The following is a 21,225-nucleotide window of genomic DNA, read 5'->3' on the forward strand; positions in this document are numbered from 1 at the left end:
CCTAAACAGACATCACAATAATAAGTAATCATTGAGTTTCTACAATGAGTTAATAATCTCCAAAAGCAGTGATTCTAAGTGTGGGAAATCCTAGATCAGAGTTAAATATTTATTTTTAAACTTGAGGACTTGGCTGAGCCTTTAACACAGTAATGTGCTTGTGAGTCTTTCCGAGAGATAGGGCATGTTGTGGTTTTCAACGGTTGGCTATGGGATATATGGTAGCTTTGTAATGTGTCAGCTTGGCTAGGCTGAACTACATTTCCCAGAATTCCCTTCTCTCTGTTTTCCAGTTAGGGCAGGCCGCAAGTTACAAGGCGGAAATGGAGGAAATGGAGCGCAGCGGTTTATAGCTCTCACGTGGTTGCTTATCTGCTGACCCACCTTACTGATGTGGGGCAGCAGCTGCCCCGGCAACTTCTCTACCTTTCCAAGAATCCTCTCTCAGCTTCTCCAACCCTGAAGCCAGGCGTATGTTTAACTCCCACGTGCAGAGCACCAGCTTCTCCTACAGGAGGATGCCCATGCCAGTGTGGTAAGAGGCAGTGAGATCTGGGTTCTAGCTGTGCCGGTTGGATTTTAGCATATCTTTATTCCCCCCCACTTTACATTCATCTTTTCTTCTTCATTGGACTTCAAGCTCCAACAACAGACAGAAAGACAACGGCTTTACTGAGATTTCTTTAAAAGTTCCCAAATTATATAATATAAAATTTGTGTATTTATATGATATTTTTAAATTAAAAAAATTTTTTTTAAATGTTTATTTATTTTTGAGAGAGACAGAGACAGAATGCGAGTGGGTTAGGGGCAGAGAGAGAGGGAGACACAGAATCTGAAGCAGGCTCCAGGCTCTGAGCCGACGTGGGGCTCAAACTCACAAGCTGTGAGAGCATGACCTGAGCCGAAGTGGGTCGCTCAACGGACAGAGCCACCCAGGCGCCCCATATGATATGTGATATTTTTAAAAGCGGAAACAAATGGAGACTAATCTTGAAAATTCCCTGAGCAGACAAAACCAGTTTATTCATACAAACAAAGCTTAATTTAGCTTATTTTGCAAGTCTAACTCAACCAGGGTCATTTCTTGTTTATGCCTCTGGAAATCATGAGGAAAACTTGAACTATTTCCCAAGGTTGATATGAAATAACCACTGACTGATTCCCTATCATTTAAGAAAATTTACTATTATAACAGATCACTGGGAAGAAAAAACAGTCACTACTTTCTCACTATAGTAGCTGGTCTGTAACAATGTACCCTTGAGCCTCACTCCATGTTTTAGTTTGAATGCTCCCAGTTTGCAAAGTGCCTTTTAGGTGTGTGCACAATAAACTGTTACTAATTGCACTTTACTTTAGCCATCTCGTAATTTTTGACTATATATATATATATATATATATATATATATATATATATATATATGATATTATATATGCTATATATCATACTTTGTCTATGATACATAACATATAATATATATCATTTTTTGGTTTTGCTTCTGATTGGGGCCCTAATAGATACATAACCCTTGAGTCCTGGCACAGTTAATTACATCTTCAGATATGGTATTCTGCAAAACACTAATTAGGAAATTCTTTTTTTTTTTTTAAGTTTTTTTTTTAACGTTTATTTATTTTTGAGACAGAGAGAGACAGAGCATGAACAGGGGAGGGGCAGAGAGAGGTGGAGACACAGAATCTGAAACAGGCTCCAGGCTCTGAGCTGTCAGCACAGAGCCCGACGTGGGGCTCAAACTCGCGGACCGCGAGATCGTGACCTGAGCCGAAGTCGGCCGCTTAACCGACTGAGCCACCCAGGCGCCCCCACTAATTAGGAAATTCTAATGTAGTTGGGTCATCTTTTGGATGTGATTTTCCAATAGTTGAGTAAAAACATGTATAGAGCAAGTTATCACATAGCATCTAATTTGCCACTTCACTGAAGGCTATGGTAAGAAATAACAAGATTCTGTTGTAGGTTGAATTATGTTCCCCCAAAGTTATAGTCTAGTCTGAACTCCTGGTACCTGTGAATGTGACCTTGGATATAGGGTTTTGCACGTGTAATTAAGATGCAAATTAAGCTGAGGTCATAATCGATTAGGATTGACCCTAAATCCAATCACTAGTGTAGGGAGACACAGGCCAACACAGAGAGGGAAGGCACATGTAACAGGGAGGCTGAGATGGGAGTTATGTTGCCTCTATCATGAAACCCTAAAAATTGCCAGCAACGATAAAAAGCTCAAAGAGGCAAGGAAGCATTCTTCCTGGAGCCTCTAGAGCGTGGCCCTGCTGGCACCTTGGTTTCAGATTTCTGCCCTCTGGAATGGTGCGATAGTAGATTTCATACCAGTTCTTACTGTTGTTTTAAGCCACCCAGTTTGTGTTAATTTGTTAGAGCAGCCCTAGGAAACTAACACAGGTTCCAAATGAACTTTCTGGATGCCCGTGCTGGTGGCCATAGGTTGGAACTCCCACTTTTCATAAAATCTGTTGCAGGAAATCACTGAAGGAGACCGTGGTGGCCCTTCAGACAGTCTCAGTAATCGTGTTCCTGTTCATTGTGTCTTGAGTTCAACCCAGGAGGGACCATGTTGGATTGTTTCATACCACTCTCAGGCCACAAGCATCCATGTCTCTCATACAAGATCTCTGGGTTGTAGAAGTCCAGGGTTCTCATGGTGGGCAGAAGCTAGGGCAGCATCTCCAGTGCCCTGACCAGTTATCTCCAGAGGGATGCTCCCTGGGCAGGAGGTAGACTCCGGGCAATTAGTCCTCCTTGGATGGGAGGAAGCATGACAACTTAGAACTAAGTCTGTCTTGACGTAACTCCCGGGTGCTCTCAAAGGAAGGTCTTTCCTCACCCTCCCGGTCTAAACCTTGGTCCTACTGACCTTGAGATTATTCTGTGTCTTCCTCTCTGATCTGAGAGCTACTCCTTCTTTTCCCCGTCTTTCTCAGTCAGGGTCATCTAGCTAATACCTGCTAGCATAAAAACTCACTCTGTAGATGTGTGCCTGAGTTCTGACTCAAGCTGATTTTGTTTTTGCTTCAGTTTCTATAGTGGGTTACAAGTTCAAGGCAGAGGTGGGGGTGGAAGGATGGTGGAGGAAGTGAAAAGAGGCCTTTGGAGAGAACTATAATTAAGATTCAGAAGTATTATCCCATTATATGGATCAAGTTCCTTCCTTCCTTCCTTCCTTCCTTCCTTCCTTCCTTCCTTCCTTCCTTCCTTCCTTCCTTCTTCCTTCCTTCTTCCTTCCTTCCTTCCTTCCTTCCTTCCTTCCTTCCTTCCTTCCTTCCTTCCTTCCTTCCTTCCTTCTACCTCCCTCTCTCTATCCCTTTCTTCCTTACTATACCAATCATCCACATATTGATGACATAATGTGAGTTACTTAGCTAACCAGTAGACCATAAGGATGTTCCATGATTCCTGGTTTCTGGAGGCTCCCAATCTATCAGGGGTGCTGATACACAGAACTCACAATGTGTCAATTACTTACTACAAGGGCCGCTCTACTTCCAGAGGTTCAGTGATGGTGGGAAGCAGAACATGCCAAACAGAAGAAATAGCATGTGCAAAACCCCTAAGGTAGAAGAGCATGTCTTCACCAAAGTAGATTTAGGGAACTGTGTGTAGTTGAGACATCTTATAGGAATCTTGAGAGATGAGACTAGAAAGGAGGGTGAGATCCTTGAAGGGACTTGAATGGCATACCAAGGAATTTGCAACTTAGTATCTTTACCGATAGGGTGGCATAGGAATTTCCAAAGTTCCTGAACAAGGAAATAAATGATCATTGCACTCTAGAGATGCCTTTCTACAGACCCTGTATGTAACATGTACTCCGGCCGGACTGTAATGCCACACAGTCGGGGGGAACATGAGGCTAGTACAGTGCTTGCTGCAGATACAGTGTTGTGTATCTCCCCAGTTGTGTGTTGAGTGAATGAATGAGGCTTAGAGAAGTAATCATCTGCGGCCAAAGCCTGACGTTTGAATCATGATTCTGGGAGGTTTACAAAGGATAATAGAAGACAAATCAGAGGAACTGTCAGCTTTGTTGTTGCCATCATCTTTCTCACATTTACTCTAAATCTCTCCTGCTGTGATTCGGCCCAGAGCCCCTTGTCTTTTGTGGCAATGGGAGGTAACCAAGTAGCACCTTTCCTTGGAGCATAAACATTGGTGTGCTGACGACCCACACTGAATTGTCCTCAATATCTCCAGAAGAAACAATTTCTATTTTTTAAAATCAATTTTTTCACGAATCCTTTTTCCAACTATTTGAACATCTTTGCAGCTGACCTGGATTTTCTGTCCCTTCCCCTCTGTTGGCTGCCAATATCTTGCCTGGAAGAGACACAGCTTGAGCTACATGGTCTCTAAGGGAGCAAAGTCTGGCCAAATCCTTTGGGCTGATAAGGAAGGGCTAGGAAATGGTCCATATCTAATATTCGGATAATGTTTGGGTCCCAGTCAATAAACTAATGAGAAATTACGGAAGTTCTATCTTGCTGACTTAAAAGGAATTAGAATTCAATAAAATACGCAAAGCTAAAATGATAATAAACCGTGTTTTGAGGTTGTTGAGAAACCAAGGTGCATTGGCTATGAAGTGGGAGGGAAAACAATAGATGTTGAGGGCTTGCTTTGTATGAGAACTTTGCATACTTTCTTTTAATTCTTTAAAGAACTAAGAAGCAGACCTCTCTTCCTGTGTAAGGAGTGAGAAGATGAACATTAGAGAGTTTAATGAACTTGCCCAGGGTCTCCCAGGGACTGACCAAGCCCGGACATAGCCCACATCTGTCCAATTAAAAGACCAAGGCTCTTTGCCCATTGTCCTGAAATTGGACACAAAATCGAAGGACCATCCCAGAGTGGCTATTTATAGAAATCACCACCACCATTTATTGAGGACCTCTTAGACATCAGGTCTTTAGACTAGATAAATCTTACATAAAGTATCGGATAAAATTTAACCTACTCTTTGTTGCAAAGCTGTTTCCCAAGAGGTATTATTCCCATTTCACAGATAACAGGTCCAGAGAATTTAAGGAACTCTTCTGTTTTTACAGTTAGTAAGGGACAGAGCTGGGAGTGGAGGCCAATGGATGCCTCTCCTTCTACTTCATCTGAGTGCCATCAGTTATGGCAGTCAGGAAAGGCTGCTCCAGGCTCAAGAGCAGGGGTACCAGAGGGTGCCGACTGTGGGGAGCAGCCCCAACTTTTATTAGACCAAGAGCCCTGAGGCAGATGGTAGCTAGATTTCACTTTACCAATCTGACAGTTTTACTACTGGGAGCATTCATACTCAAAGATATCAAAAGCTAATGTTCCTCCCTTAGATCATTTTTCCCCCCTGGAAGGTTGGGACAGTTACTTTTATCAATTAAAGTCCTTCTGAATGACGTAGAGAGTGGAGTGTTTCTCCAACTTCAGTGTCCCTAAGAATCGCCCTGGGTGCCTGATTAAAATATGGTTCCTAGACCTGACCCCTATGGAGAATTTCTGATTCCATAGGCCTGGAGTGGACCTGAAGAAATTTGTATTTTTAACAAGTACCCTAGATGTTGTTGATGCAGGTGTGAATTCTGCCTGTTGAAACCCTTGTGTAGTGGTTGAGATTCTGAGTCTGGATCCCTGGTACCATCACTGTGAGCTCTGTGATGGTGAGTGAGTCATTTAACCTCTTAGCCTCAGTTTTACTATCTATGAAGTGGGAATAATGATGATACCTACCTACCTGTCAGTCATGGGAGGATTAAATAAAGCAATGTATGTAAAACAGTTAATGTCTTTCTGGTACAAAGTAAATGTTCAACTAATGTTAGCTATTTTTATACTAATGAGAAGTTAGTCATTTACAGAAAAAAGATTGAGTCATTCTTTCCACCAGAAATTTTTTATGTCTTTGTGCCTATGAAGATGGGGGGCTGGGGAGGAATGTACCTGTTCCTGGAAAGGTGCATAATATAGGAGTTTTTTCTTCTGTAGTACTTATTTCAAATGTTCTTTTTTATTTTTCTTTTCTTACTTCTTTTCTTATTTTTCTTTTGCCAGTATTTACATAAATAAAATTTATTTATTGGAGTGCCAATGGATTCTTTGTAAAGGAATTCCTTGCATATTGATAATCACTAAATAGATCTCTGGTTGATGAGTCATTCATTTTCCTATGGGTCCTGTCAGGGCTCCTTGGAAAATTTCCTTTCGTCTGGCTTTTTAAGAGAAATGATAATGGAAGAAGCAAAACTGAGAAAGTTTGGAACAACTTCCTTTTTCCCTTCACACTCCCAGGTCAGAGATGCCCACACCTCAGAGAGAGCCCTCCCCTGGACTGGAGGAATAAGGACACGAGCCAGGTAGGTCTCCATTCCAGCCCTCTGATGTCAGGGCTGCAGCCAGACCCCCCAGGCACAGGATCTGTGGAAAAACACCTGGGCATCCTGGCTTCCCTGGAAATAAAGTCCAAGCTCTTCCATGTGTGTATATGACCCTTTAAATGTCCTTGTTCTGGTTCCTGTTTATCTTTACAGGTGCCTCCGCAGCCACCCCCCCCACCTCCTGGGTCCTCTTCATACTTACAGTTTGTTTATTGGAGCCTTATTTTTTCTCCACTCTGGGATTTTCTAATGCTATTTCTTTGTCTAAGCATGTTTTCTTCTGTTCTTTCTACCTTCATATTTCCTGGAGATCTTACTTGGATGTTCTTTCCTATGGGAAGACTTCATTAGGTATTAGTTGCCCTCCTCCATGTTTCTAAAACCTAACAATTATTGCTATTACACATTTAGCAAAATATAACATTATTTGCCTTTATATTTGTCTCCTCTACTAGATCAAAAGCACCCTGACTCAGGGAGCTTACCTTTCTTACTCACTTTCTACCCACAGGACCCCGTCACAGGCACAAGGTAGAGACTCATTAAATAATTACTCAGTGAATAAACATGTTGTCTTTTAACACCTGCCAGAGCACTTCCAATGACGGGAAACTTATTATCCCCTGAGGCTACTGGATCCATTTTTGGAAGGATCTGCCCGTTTGAAAGCTTTTCCTGATGAGTGAATAGAAATCAGTGGTCCTATAACTTTCCAGGAGAGCTGGAAAGTTTCCACAGTCTTGGAGGCTGAGATAAAATCTCGAGTCCTGTCATCATCTTACGGTCTTGGAAAGGCTCTCTAGTTAAGATTCCAGTGCAAAATGAAGGTGGCATTTTTAAGGAAGGGCTACTGGATAGAGATAGAAATGTTGTAAGAGTCAAACTGATCACTCGTCTGAGATAGAGAACATTGTTGTTTTCTTACTACACAAGCAAGAGAGGTGAAAGGAGTACCCCTGGGCAACAGGGATGGAGTGGCCTCCCAGAGACAGGTGCTCTGTGTCTGTGACAATAGACTTAGGAATTTACTAAGAAAGCTTGAATCATTCTAAGATGTTCTGATTCATGATTGAAGCTCCTTGAGTGAAGGAGATAGTGCCTTTCCTTTAAAAATGGAAGGAGTACAGAGTGCCTGAGTGGCTCCGTTGGTTAAGCATCTGACTTGATTTCAGTTCCGGTCATGATCTCACAATTTGTGAGATTGAGCCCCATGTCGGGCTCTGCACTGACAGCATGGAGGCTGGTTGGTATTCTCTCTCTCTCTCTTTCTCTCTGTCCCTCCCCTGCTCTCTCTCTCTTTCTCCTCCCTCTTTCTCAAAATAAATAGATAAACATTAAAAAAAAAAATGGCAGCAGTACACTGAGGGTGTTAGCATCTGTTCTGTTCCAGGGTGGTAGTTGTAACTTATAGTCCATTGAATTTGCTTTTTTCACCCCAACCTCCAGAGGGAGATTTAATTATCCTCGATTTAGAGGAGAGAAACAAATTTCATGAAGTAATTGACCCAAGGTGACACAGTTAATCATTATAGGCTGAGACCCTTTTCCCAGTATTTTCCCACCACTTAATGGAGTTTTGTATTTTTACAACATACAAAACATACAGTCACTTATATAAACACAATATTTCAAAAGATAAGATTCCACCCTCACCTGCTTTTAAAAATCACATTTTGTCTTCTAAATCGTCCTGACTTGAGAGGTCATGTACAGTGACATCTAAATGCTAAGTTACATAAAACAAAAGAATCCAAAATAGTGCCATTTTCTTCACTACTTGCTACACATTTTAACATTTTAAAACTGTGATTGAAGCACACACACGATTTCTCACCTCCAGTCAGAAGAGTATTCAAATTGCCTAAATAAGTATGTGCTTGTAATATGTCCTCAGAGACTATTTCCACATCAGGGATAAACGTATAGGTGTAATGAAACAACTAATTGAAAACTGATGGCAAGGGAGGCTCTATTATCAGAAATAGTGATCATTTTCTTCAAAATAACTGAGGTAAATAAAACCCCACTATTTGCTGTTCGTTATTCATCCTTTCTCTTCCAAGCCCTGAGACTCTGAGCCAGCCTCACTGGGCCGGTAATTTGTTAAGGGCACAAGCATGACACCTCTCCTTCCAGTCCAACCCCAACAACATCAATGGCACTTGATGAGTCTGAGGGGCATCAGAAAGCCCTGGCTGGATTGCAGCACTGAGATCTTCCTTGGAATTATGGGATCAGAGTCTATCTTTGGCATTAAGATCATAAGTTTTAGAGGGGTGCCTGGGTGGCTGAGACGGTTAAGCATCCCATTCGATTTCAGCTCAGGTCATGATCTCATGGTTCGTGAGTTTGAGCCCTGCACGGGGCTCTGTGCTGACAGTGCGAAGCCTGCTTGGGAATGTTGTTCTCTCAAAATCAATAAATAAACATTAAAAAAGAAAGTTTCTTTTAAAAAAAGATCATAATTTTTACAGAGCAAAATGTAGGTTTCAGAGAGAGAGCAAGAGTTGGGCAGAGGGACAAAGGGAGAGAGAGAGAATTGGACGCAGGGCTCAATCCCAAGACCCTGGGATCATGACCTGAGCTGAAGCCAAGAGTTGGATGCTCAATTGAGCCACCCAAGCGCCCCTCCAAACTTTAGTTTTTAAAAGAGAACTCATGAAGATGGATGTTTAGGGCCCATCCTGGGTACACTGTCACATTGGCAGTTCTTTTATTTTGCAGTGTCTTTCCAACTTCCTGAGCCTCTTCTTCTCTGGTAACCTGCCCAGCTTCCTGTATCACCAAATGCAGCAGGCCATTCATTTCCCCCACCTTCTCTACCTGGACTTGATTTTATCTGAATCTTTTTTTTTTTTTTTTTTTTTTCCCTCCTGCCTCAGCCCCATTCATTCAGGGCCTTTCCGGATGATTGGGCTAATTTCCGATAAATTCATTCAGAAAAGATAATGGCTTAATGTGTCAGACACTTACGAGGACTTGCATTTCAGGGGATTAATCCTAATCGTGGGAGGAATCTTGAGAATTTCAAAAGGACAAAAAAAAATGTTGATATTATATACCAGACTGTACAACAGAAATATAACTTGAGCCACAAATATAACCTGCACATGTAATTCAAAATTTTCTAGCAGTTTCTCGAGAAAGGAAAGAGGAACAAGTGAAGTTAACTTTAAGAATCATATATTTAACCCAATATATTCAAAATATTATCCTTAAAAATATAATCTGTATAAAATTTATTAATTATTATTATTACCTTATTTTTGTTCTAAGGTTTTGAGATCTGATGTGTATTTTACACTCACATCTCAGTTTGGACTATAGCCACCTTTCAAGTGCTCAACAGCCGCATGTGGCTTGTGGCTACCATACAGGACAGCATGATTACATTCAGATAAATTAAGAGCACATTTTCTGTGTGTCTGTGTGGAGATGAGGCATGGGAGAGGAGTGGTGTGTGTGTGTGTGTGTGTGTGTGAGAGAGAGAGAGAGAGAGAGAGAGAGAGAGAGAGAGAGAGAGACTTTATTGAGAGTGTAATGAGGTGATAGGACTGGAAATAACAAAAGAGAGAGAAGTGTGTGTGTGCTTAATTTCCAATTGAATTTAAGAGGCAGTGTGGTATAATGGGAAGAGTGTGTGTAATTTAGATTACAATTGAAACTCTGCTGTGTGTTATTGGACACATTACATAAGCTCTGTGAACCCCAGATTACTTATTTGCAAAAGAGATATAGTAATAACCACTTTAGAGGATTGCTGAATTTAGAATTTAACAATAAATATACAGAAAAGCCTGAGTGGAGAACTCTCAATGAATGCAAATTCTGCCTGTCCAATCTCCCACCCCTCCCGCCCTCACCCCCACTAAGGCTCGGAAACCTTTACATTTTTCCTTCTCTTTTCCACACCACCTACCCAACCAACTCCTCCTCAAATGCTAGTTAAATTCTCAACTTCTCTGTGAAACTTTAAAGAAAGATACTTCTGCAGTTCTTACTAAACATCCTAAAGAAAAATTGGCAAGATCGTTGAGATTTGATATCAAGACATAGTTCAGCCCCATATTTACCAGATTAATTCCATTTCTATGGCTAACATTTTGTTATCTGTGAAATGCTTTTATCCTCTCTTTGTCTTTCTAAATTCTATTTTCCGTATTGCCAGGCTCATATTCCAACTTGTGTCTGAAACATTGTTAGATCACTTGAGTCTGCAATCACCTTGCTCTTGCTACAATCATATCACGTCTTCCCCAGTTTCTATCAAGCTGGATTCTATGAATGAAATTTGGTTCCTATGGCTAATTAATAGGTTTTCTTGAAAAAAAAAAAAGTTCTATGACATAAAAAAAGTAAGCTGATGAAATTCTGAGTTAAAGAAGTTGAATTATTTTATTTTCCAGTGCTTCACAGGGAAATGTATATTGTGAAACTACAAAGGGGGAGGGGACAATTATTTGCAGCATTTCCCAAATTTATCAATCAGGGTAAAAAGTTCCTATTTTTTCTTTTAACTACTTCATAAATTAGCATTTCAAAGAACTCATTTTGGGATACACTAATATATATTATGAACCATGGCAATTTAATATGTGCATCCTTAACATCTCAAATACACTTTACTATCATTTGTTTACGCCTAAACTTCCCAATAGCAGCATTGTGATGCACATTGGGGCTTAAAGCTTAGAAAGTTTTCATGAGTTTCTTTCTTTCTTTCTTTCTTTCTTTCTTTCTTTCTTTCTTTCTTTCTTTCTTTTCTTTTCTTTTCTTTTCTTTTCTTTTCTTTTCTCTTTTTTTCTTTTCTTTTCTTTTCTTTCTTCCTTAATCCTTTAATTTGATCTTAACAACAATATTCTGAGCCAAAAATATTTGAGAAGACCAATATTCAACCAGTATTGATTGAAGAATATGTAACAGGCACTGAACTAGGTTCTCAAATACAGAGGTAACCAAGAGAGACTTCATAGCGGCAGACAGACATTTAACGAAACTTTCACAAAATCCTTAAGTATTTTGAAGAAGAGTAGTAATTGCTAATACTTATGCAACCCTAAGTCCAAGCCATTTTCTAAACACTTAAATAATTCTCAAAATGACCTAGAGACAAGGTCCTATTATCTCCATTCTGCAGATAGAAATTGAGACACAGAGACACAGTGACTTGCCCAAGGTCATACAGAGCCAAGATTAAAACTGAGGCAGTCTGGCTCTAGAGCTTGACCTATGTTGTATTACCTCCATCTATAGAAGTAAGGGAGTATAGCAAGATCATGTGGCTGGAGACCTTGCCTAGTGTGCATTTTCATGGAAAGAGCTAATGTTTAAACTGCATATTCCAGGGGCTCCTGGGTGGCTCAGTCGGGTGAGCATCCGAGTTCGGTTCAGGTTATGATCTCATGGTTTGCGAGTTCGAGCTTCACATCAGTCTCTGTGCTGACAGCTCAGAGCCTGGAGTCTGCTTCAGATTCTGTGTCCCCCCCCCCCGCCCCTCCCCCACTCACGCTCTGTGTCCCTCTCTCTCAAAAATAAATAAACATTAAAAAAAAAATAAACTGGGGGCGCCTGGGTGGCGCAGTCGGTTAAGCATCCGACTTCAGCCAGGTCACGATCTCGCGGTCCGTGAGTTCGAGCCCCGCGTCAGGCTCTGGGCTGATGGCTCGGAGCCTGGAGCCTGTTTCCGATTCTGTGTCTCCCTCTCTCTCTGACCCTGCCCTGTTCATGCTCTCTCTCTGTCCTAAAAATAAATAAAAAACGTTGAAAAAAAAAAAAATAAACTGAATATTCAATAGTGAGTAGGATTTGGCCAGCAACATGGGTGGGAAAAAGCATTTTAAGCAAGGTGAAAAGCATGTGTGAAGGTGTTGAGTAAGGAACAAGTTTGGCACTTACAAGAAACTATATAAAGGCCAAAGTGACTTGGCTCTAGTGACCTAGGATGGAGAGCAGTTCATGCTTGTCAACCTTGTTGTGTAGTAAAAATATATTCTTTAGGAGACGGGTAGTGCTGATGGTACTCAATGCCATAGGATTGTACACTTAAAAATAGTTAAAATGGTAAATTTCATGTTATGTGTCTTTTACCACAATCAAAAAACAACTGAACGAATGAGAAAATAGAGGAAGGAAATATGATAAAATTGCAATTATTAAGGCTAGGTGATGGATATATGGGAATGTATCATAGTATTTTCCCTACCTTGAAGTATATTTGAGTTTTTTTTATGATACAGTTAAAATAAATGTAATAAGTATTCTTTTCAACCTAAAAACAATGAATAATGATTGAAAGACTTTAAGGAGAGCTATACGGTTTTTAAGACGCTATGTAGAGAATAAAAAGGATAGTTCAGATGGTTAGGTAGAGGAATATTATTTTGTCTATTCAATAACCACGAGCAAAAGTGGATGCATTTAAAAATATTTAGGGCGGAGAATCATCAGACTTGGTGATTGGATATTGTGACATTTCTGGCATGAGCTACGGCATAAGAGGAACAAAATCAGGAGGGTATAACGTCATGGAAGTCAAAGAGAAAGGTAGTCAATGTTTGAATGCTGAGAAGATTGCAAGCGAAATGATCATTGAAATTAGGAACACAGGGGCACCTGGGTGGCTCAGTCGGCTGAGCGTCATGATCTCACTATTCTGTGCTGCTGTCAGCACAGAGCCTGCTTCAGGTCCTCTGTCCCCCCCTCTCTCTGACCCTCCTCCGTTTTCTCCCTCTCTCTCTCTCTCTCTCAAACATAAATAAACATTAAAAAAAAGAAATTAGGAATATAGGAATTATTGTAACTTTTACCTAGAGGGCTTTTGGTGGAGGGAATAGGAGTCATTTAGTTGTAGGTTACTGTTACAGACTAAATTCTTATGTTCTCCCCCAAATACCTATGTTGAAATCCTAACCCCAATGCGATGGCATCAGAAGGTGGGGCCTTTTGGAAGACATACGGTTTAGATGAGGCCATGAAAGTGCAGATGGATTTGTTGATATGAGGTTGGAAAGTTAAGGGAATTTCTATCCAGTGGCTTCATCTTTCCTGTGAAAATATAATTAGAATCATAGGAAAACTTTTACTGATGGTTTATTGACAGCCGATACTGTGTAAAACATTTACATGTACTGACTCACTTACTACTTATGAGGGAGGAACTATTACTATCTCTATTTTACTACTACAAACCTGAAGCCCAGAACTGTTAGGACATATATGCCTAAAGTTACATTAATTTTTAACATTTATTTATTTATTTATTTGCTCAAGTATAATTAACATATAAAATTAAGCTATTGAGACTACCCTAAAATGAAAAGCTTTTTGCATAGCAAAGGAAACCATCAGCAAAACAAGAAGACAGCCTACTGAATGGGAGAAGGTATTTGCAAATGATACATCAGATAAGGAGTTAATATCTAAAGTTACATTTAGATAAATTGCCGGAAGCTGAATAAAAGCCCGGACAGTTCGCTTTTAGACAGCTGGCCGAACAACAAGCCATGTTTTGTTAAGGCCATCCAGAGATGGTGAAGGGGATACGGGAGGGGTTGGTCATCTGAGGAGTGTGAAGGGCAAAAAGAATCTGCAGAAACTGATTGGAATAATGTGATAAGATCATAAGGGATGTTGAGAGCTACGTTGAGACTGGGAATTACAAATTGAAAGTGCCATCAATCAACCTGGTGATGTGATTTGTTCCAGAACATTTCAGCTATTTGAATGCAGGTACTGGGAAGACAGACAGTCGGGTTTATCTAAGGTTAGGACTTAACCGGGTGTGGCAGAGTGACAAAAAGACAATGGAGAGTGAGGGTGGCTGCAATATTCTATAAGGAAAGAGGCTTTTGGGAATACATCCCTCTCATTCAAAAGTCTTTCTACTATGGTAGTATTTTTCCTCTCACTGGTCTTTTCTGGCAAAGACTTTGGTGAATAGATCATAGCCTTGCAATTCAGTTAAATTCAACACACTGTTACAGCAACTTCAGTATCTGTTAGCCTCTCTGATGTGTGCTAGGTATTTTAAACTAGGACTTTGCTGTTTATATACTATTAATGCTGTTGGTGCCAGAGATTTTGTCTAAAAGCAGTGCATAAGATACTTAAATGCCTTTGCTCTAGCCTACCCATTTATTCCATTTTGGTCACAAGGGCACATCATTGATTACTTTCAGATTTCTTTTACGTCACTTATGTCACTCCATACTAAAAAATGTTAATGTTATACTCACGTGAATAGACCCTAAATTTACACCTTAAATTTTATTGTATAATTTAAGAAGTTAAGATTCACATCTGAGAAAAAAAAAATCAAGAGTCCAATTAAAAAAAAAATTCTGTATACATCATAATGACCCATTTCAACAAACCTTTCATAATTAAGACTTGGGTTATTGGAGAGCGCTGAATAATCTTCATGGTTGGTTGGACATAAGCTGGTCATCAATACACTGTGAAAAACTTACTTTTAGGATGATTCTGATGCCCTGAAATAGTGGAATGGATTCTGAATCACAAAAATCTGGCATAGGTTAAGCAATAATGAGGTGGACCATTAGAAGTGATTTTATTTTGAACCTATCAATGCAATTTGTAGGCATTCAAAGTCAATAGAATGCAATAGAATTCGTTGTTAGAGATACAGAATCTTGTGCCCCATTCCAAAGTGACTGAATCAGAATCTGCATTTTGATAAGAACTTCAGGGAATTTGTATGCACACCGCAATTGGAGAAAGCACTGGTCTAGGTCAGCATTGTAGTAATTAAGTATTGTGATGGCTTGCGATGCTAACTCCCATAAACACCCATTTGGTTTTTATGGTTTTGGTCTAAAGATGAGCTCATCACCTGTAAGCCCTGATGTTTTTTAGGTAAAAGGCTAGTTTGAGAGGAAACCAGGGAGGAAGATGTGGGCTTTATTTTATTCTAGACTTGATATGACTGGTCTGCAAAAGCATCCATTCACAATTCTGATATCCCTTTTCTCCAGTCTTTCTCCCCTCTGGCTCTCCTCTTTCCTTTTACAATGCTCATGCCCCTCAATTTAAAAACCCATGATTTGCAAAAACACTAGTTTCTAGACTCTCAGCAGCCAAATATTTGTTGATAGAAAAGAGTTAACCTAAAGGACATATAAAGATGGCAGGATTCTTATGGTTCAGGAAAGTTTGAAAATCATCACATGGGGCTTTAACTATTGGAATGGTTGACAGGTTTTTGTTTTTGTTTTTTTTTCCCCCATGACATGGCAGAATGTTGACTCACAGGAATTAATGTGATTAACCTTCCGCCAAGGCATGTTTGAGGCAAAGAGGTGAATCAGACTCATTAGTTTTTGGTTCTGGAGCAATGAAGGATCATGGCATTTGCCCTGTCCGTGTCCTTCTGAACAGAGATCACCCCAATTCTGTCATTACTGCTTCTGAGCCTTTTTCTCCATTTTTCCCCCCAAAGGCATAAAATGCCAAGCTGAGTAATCAAAAGACAGTGGCTATTCAGTGTATGACGATGACTTCCAAGCTAAGGTTTTCATTTTGTCAGATATTTTCATCGAGAGCATTTTGTTTTTCCCTCTCCATACTGTCTTCTTGAAAGAGAGATAATAAATGAGAGGTCAGAGCATCAGGGCAGTCAATGGAAGGCCTCCAAACAGGCAAAGGCAGTTTCTATCTCTTTCTGCATGATTTCTCTCTCATCTTTAGGATTTAAGCAGATGCTTTTAGATAGACAATGCCCTATGGAGCAAAAGTGAGAATGCTCTATTGCTCAGTTATTCTAGGTATCAAAGCCCATTGTCAGGATTTTGAATTAACGTTAGATGTTTAAGAGAATGAAGTAAAGCTCCATGCCGTTGTGAATATAAAACTGACCCAATGGTTACATCACTGAACTGGCAAGGGCAAATTGTCCACTCTAATGATGATAATATTTCTTGACGATTATTACAGGCATTATCTCATTTAATCCTCCAAGTAACCCATATGAAAGTGGTATTATAATTCCCCTTATTCAGATGAGGAAATTGAGACAAAGAGGTATTATACAACTTGCTCAGGATCACGTGGCTGGTCGGTGGCATACTTCCTGTCCTTTACCCCACCTTCTCCCTCCCCGACAGCTAATCTACAGGTTACAAGGGACTGTGAAGGTATTTATCCATGATTTCTTGATCCTCTCCACTAACCCCTTCTCATACACCTTGTAAAGCCCTTTGGTACACTAAGAAAAGTTTCAAAGTGATGCTTCTCTTCATGTCCAAATACATTTGGGAATATATTAGCAATTATGAGCAGGAGTCATTTCTCTTTCTGACGGCCACAGACAAGATACTGATTTAGAACACATTATTATCCCTTCAGCTCATAAAGTGAATTTAAATAAACATTGCCTGTGAAGAGAGTCCTAAAAGGAGACTTTTATTTTCCCTTAATATTCAAAATACCACCAAAGTGAGAAAAGCAAACAAACAAGAACTCCTTTGGCAATGCCCTTGCTTCAGTTTCCTAGGGATTTCACTCCGTAGTTTGCATCAACTATCTCCACCTATGGAAAGAAAATGACTACATCAGTAAGCTGTTGTTTGTTATGTGGGCTCCATCAGCCATCTTATTTATTTGTCATGCTCCCTTTCTTCCTTCTTGGAGGTCTCTTTGTATCCTGTATCTTTAGTGTTCTTCTACTGACATTTAACCCTGATATTAATATTTAAACATACCAAATCTCTCCCTTCTTAAGCAGTAATGGGTAATAATAATAAATCAACCGTATATTGTTTTAGCTATGGCTCTTTTCTCTTGCTCTTTGCAGTCAAGCTTTTCAAAAGAATTGTTAAAAGGTTGTATTTCTTCTCTTCACTCCCCAACCCACTCTGAACTCTCCCCACTGCTTTACCAAACCAACGTTTCCCAAGTCACTGGTGACTTTCTCATCTCCCAACTTATCTGGAAAAAAAGTTGATTGTTGATCTACTTGAAGTCAAAGCAGCATATGATGTGGTTGACCAGAGGGTTAAACTTTTTTGCTCTTTATGCCTGACCCCTCTGTCTAATCACTAAATTGTATTAATTTTACCTCTTAAGTATCTAATACATAACTTCTCTTCATTTCCATTGCCTTTAGCCTACTCCAGGGTTTCTCAACCTCAACACCATTGTCATCTTGGACCAGATCATTCTTTGTTGTGTTAGATCATCTTGTGCATTGTAGGATGTTTAACAGCATCCCTGTCCTCTACCAACTAGATGCCAATAGCAACTCTTCCTCCTTCCCCCTAGGTCCTGATGATAAGAAATGTCTCCATGCATTATAAAATGTTCACTGGGAAGCAATAATGCTTCCAGTTGAGAACCATGACTTTAGTCCCAGTTAATATCATTTCCCTCCTTATTTAATGCAACAGCCCGAAATGGTGAAAGATGCAAATCTGATTATGTTATCATAACTTCTTAAAAAACTTTATTTTGCTTTTCCATGACTTTAGAATAAAATTCAGAGTTCTTAAAAGCATTCTCAAGTGCTTTTTTAACAGCTTTATTGAGGCATAATTTATATACAAAAGACTGCACATATGTAATATATACAATTTGATGAGTACGACAGGCATACCTGTGAAACCATTACCATAATCAAGATAATAAACCTATCTATCAGTTCCAAAAGTTCCTTATGCCTCCGCCTTTTTTCTTCTTTTGTGATAAGAACACTTAACATGAGATTTACTAAATTTTTTTAAGAGTGCGCAATATAGGCACTATGTTGTACAGTAGATCTCGAGAACCTCTTCACCTTGCATGACTGGAACTTTACATCCGTTGAACAACAGCTCCCCTGCTAGCCTCTGACAACCACCATTCTAGTCTCTGCTTTTGTTAGTTTGACTATTTTAGGTACCTTACATATGTGGAGTTATGCAGTGATTATCCTTCAGCAACTGGTATTTTACTTAGCATAATGTCCTTCACGTTTACCCATGTAGTCCCATATGATGGGATTTATTCCTTTCTTTTAAGGTTGAATAATATCACATTTTTATCTATTCATCTGTTGACGGACATTTAGGTTGTTTCCGTATTTTGGCTATTGTGAATAATGCTGCAGTGAACATGGGAATACAGATATCACCTAGAGATAGTGATTTTTATTTCCTTTGGATAAATACCCAGAAGTAGGTTAGTGGATCATATGGTAGATCTACTTTTAATTTCGCGAGGAAACTCCATACTGTTTTACATCTTGGCTGCACCATTTTCATTCGCATTGGTAGTGTACAAGGATTCCCATTTTTCCACAACCTGTTTACATTTTTTTTTTTGGTTTTGTTTTTTTTTGAGAATAACCTGGTGTGAGGTGATATCTCATTGAAGTTCCGATTTTCATTTTCCTCATGATTAGAGATGTTTAGCAGCTTTCCATGTATCTGTTGGCCATTTGTGTCCTTGGAGAAATGTCTGTTCAAGCCCTCTGCCCATTTTTAAGTTGAGTCACATGTTTCTTATGGTTGTTGGTTTTTTTAGTTTTTGCTATTGAGTTGTAGGAGTTCCTTATATACTTTGAATATTAACTCCTTGCAAGTATTTTCTCCCATTCCATAGGCTGCATTCTCATTCTGGTGATTGTTTTCTTTGCTGTGCAGAAGAGTTTTAGTTTGATAGAGTCTCACCTGTTTATTTTTGCTTTTGTTGTTTTTTCTTTTGGTGTCATATCTAAGAAATCATTGCAAACATTCCTGTCAAGAATTTTATTGGGGCACCTGGGTGGCTCAGTCAGTTAGGCATCCAACTTCAGCTCAGGTCATGACCTCATGGTCCGTGAGTTTGAGCCCTGTGTCGGGCTCTGTGCTGACGGCTTACAGCCTGAAGCCTGATTTGGATTCTGTGTCTCCCTCTCTCTCTGCCACTCCCCTGCTCATGTTCTGTCTCTCTCTTTCTCAAAAATAAATAAACATAAAAAAAAAAAAGATTTTCTCATATGTTTCCTTCTAGAAGTTTTATATTTTCAGGTCTTACCTTTAAGTTTTTAATGTATATTGAATTGATTTTTTTGTATAGTATGAGTCCAATTTAAATTCTTTTGTATGTGGATATCCAGTTTTCTCAACACCCGTTATTGAAGAGACTATCCTGTCCCCATTTTATATTCTTGGCACTTTTGTTGAAGATCATTGAGTGTATACATGTGAATCTATTTCTGGGCTCTCTATTCTGTTCCATTGTTTATATGTCTGTCTTTATGTTAATACCACTTTGTTTTAATTAGCTAAAGAGATACAAAGATTTAATGCTATGCCCATCAAAATACAAAGGCATTTTTTAACATAAAAATTTTATAATCCTAAAATTCATTGGAATTACAAAAGACCTCAAATAGCCCAAACAATCTTGAGAAAGAAGAACAAAGCTAGAGGCATTAAATTTTCTGACTTTAAAATATATTATAAATCTACACTAATTATAAAAGCATTCCTAAGTTTTAACCTTTACTTACCTCTTCAATTTTGGGGGGCTGTATTGGATTTCTTCATACTGGCATTTCCCAGAATGCCAATTATCTATCCTGAGGCTTCACAGAGCTCTTACCTTTTTCTTTTGCTTGGAATGTTTTCACTTTTCCCTCTCTATTCACCTAGTCAATTGTCCATAATCCTTCAGGTCTCTTTTGACACGCTACTTCCTCAAAGAGGCCCTGTTTAACCAGTGTCAGTCTCCCTCTCTACCAGACTAATGACTGGTAGACTAATGCTGCATAATGACTCATGCTACCCAAACTACATGCTTTCATGTCAGATTGTATTTCCCCTCTCACAATATGTTCTTTGGTGGAATTATCTATTCAGTGTTTCATTTTCCTGTCAAACCATACAATCTCTGAAGATAGTTTCCATGTCTATCTCATGCTCTGTTGTTTAATTAGAACTTTCTACAATGCTGGGCACAGAGTACAAACTCAATATATATTTGTTGATTGAATGCTTTGGAGAATCTATTGGAAGAAAGCCGTGGTATCTCACAGACTATCTACATAGGAAATACAGAAAGTCTCGCTCACTACCAGAAGTAGAAACTATAAAGTCAAGAACCCAGGTCACATCTTTCATTTGCGGCGGCCAAATGGTCTTCTGTCTGCTTTTGCACACTTGCTTTATGTGTTTTTCTCTGCCCTTTACTCTCTCGTCTTACCTGTGTCAAATAAGCCCTAAGTCCACAAGACCTCCATACTGATTGGTCCAATACCAAGTAATAAGTGCTTATTAAATCCTATGTTTTCTGTAGTGAGAAAGAAACATTAGTGGATAAATTGGTGGCCCTGTATTCTGAAATTAGTGAAGAAGAAGAACAGTGAGATGTATGCACTTATTTCTATGACTCCTCCTTGGGCTTTTTTCAGAAGCATTTGAAGGACCTGGGACACTCAGATGAAATATCCAAGGTCGTTTTTGTCTTAAGGTCCCTTTGAGGATCACTCCCATCAGCAACATCTTCCTAATAAGAATGTCCTTGAATATCACAGCAATGAAGAGATGAAAATAATTCACGTAGAAAGTGGGAGACAGAGGACTTAGAAAATTTTCCTATCCTAAGCACTTCACAGACTGTCTTTCCCAGAGCATCGGAGTTTGGTTCCAAAAAAATAGAGCAACAACTCTCATAGTCCCTGAATGCTGACAGAACCACCATTGAATGTGGAAGCCAGCCAACATGAACTCTTCCCCTTGATAAATGGACACCACAGGAAATGATCATCAGTGGAAGAGCTAAGTTGATTTGTTTGATGGCCCTCCATAGACAAAGTTTTATTCGTTTTTTAAACAGAACTAGAAATAGTTTCTT

General features: G+C 39.5%; 1 long non-coding RNA gene across 1 annotated transcript in view; it reads left to right on the forward strand.

The window, feature by feature from the left end:
* Window positions 1-271: 271 nt before the first annotated feature.
* The window catches only part of LOC131507709 (uncharacterized), a 32,811-nt gene continuing 11,857 nt past the window's right edge, over window positions 272-21,225 (forward strand). Inside the window, exons 1-2 of the long non-coding RNA XR_009259640.1 lie at window positions 272-535; window positions 6,311-6,375. This is a non-coding gene — a long non-coding RNA (uncharacterized LOC131507709). The remainder of the gene's footprint in view (window positions 536-6,310; window positions 6,376-21,225) is intronic.

This window comes from Neofelis nebulosa, chromosome 3, assembly GCF_028018385.1.
Source record: "Neofelis nebulosa isolate mNeoNeb1 chromosome 3, mNeoNeb1.pri, whole genome shotgun sequence".
Lineage (NCBI taxonomy): Eukaryota > Metazoa > Chordata > Mammalia > Carnivora > Felidae > Neofelis > Neofelis nebulosa.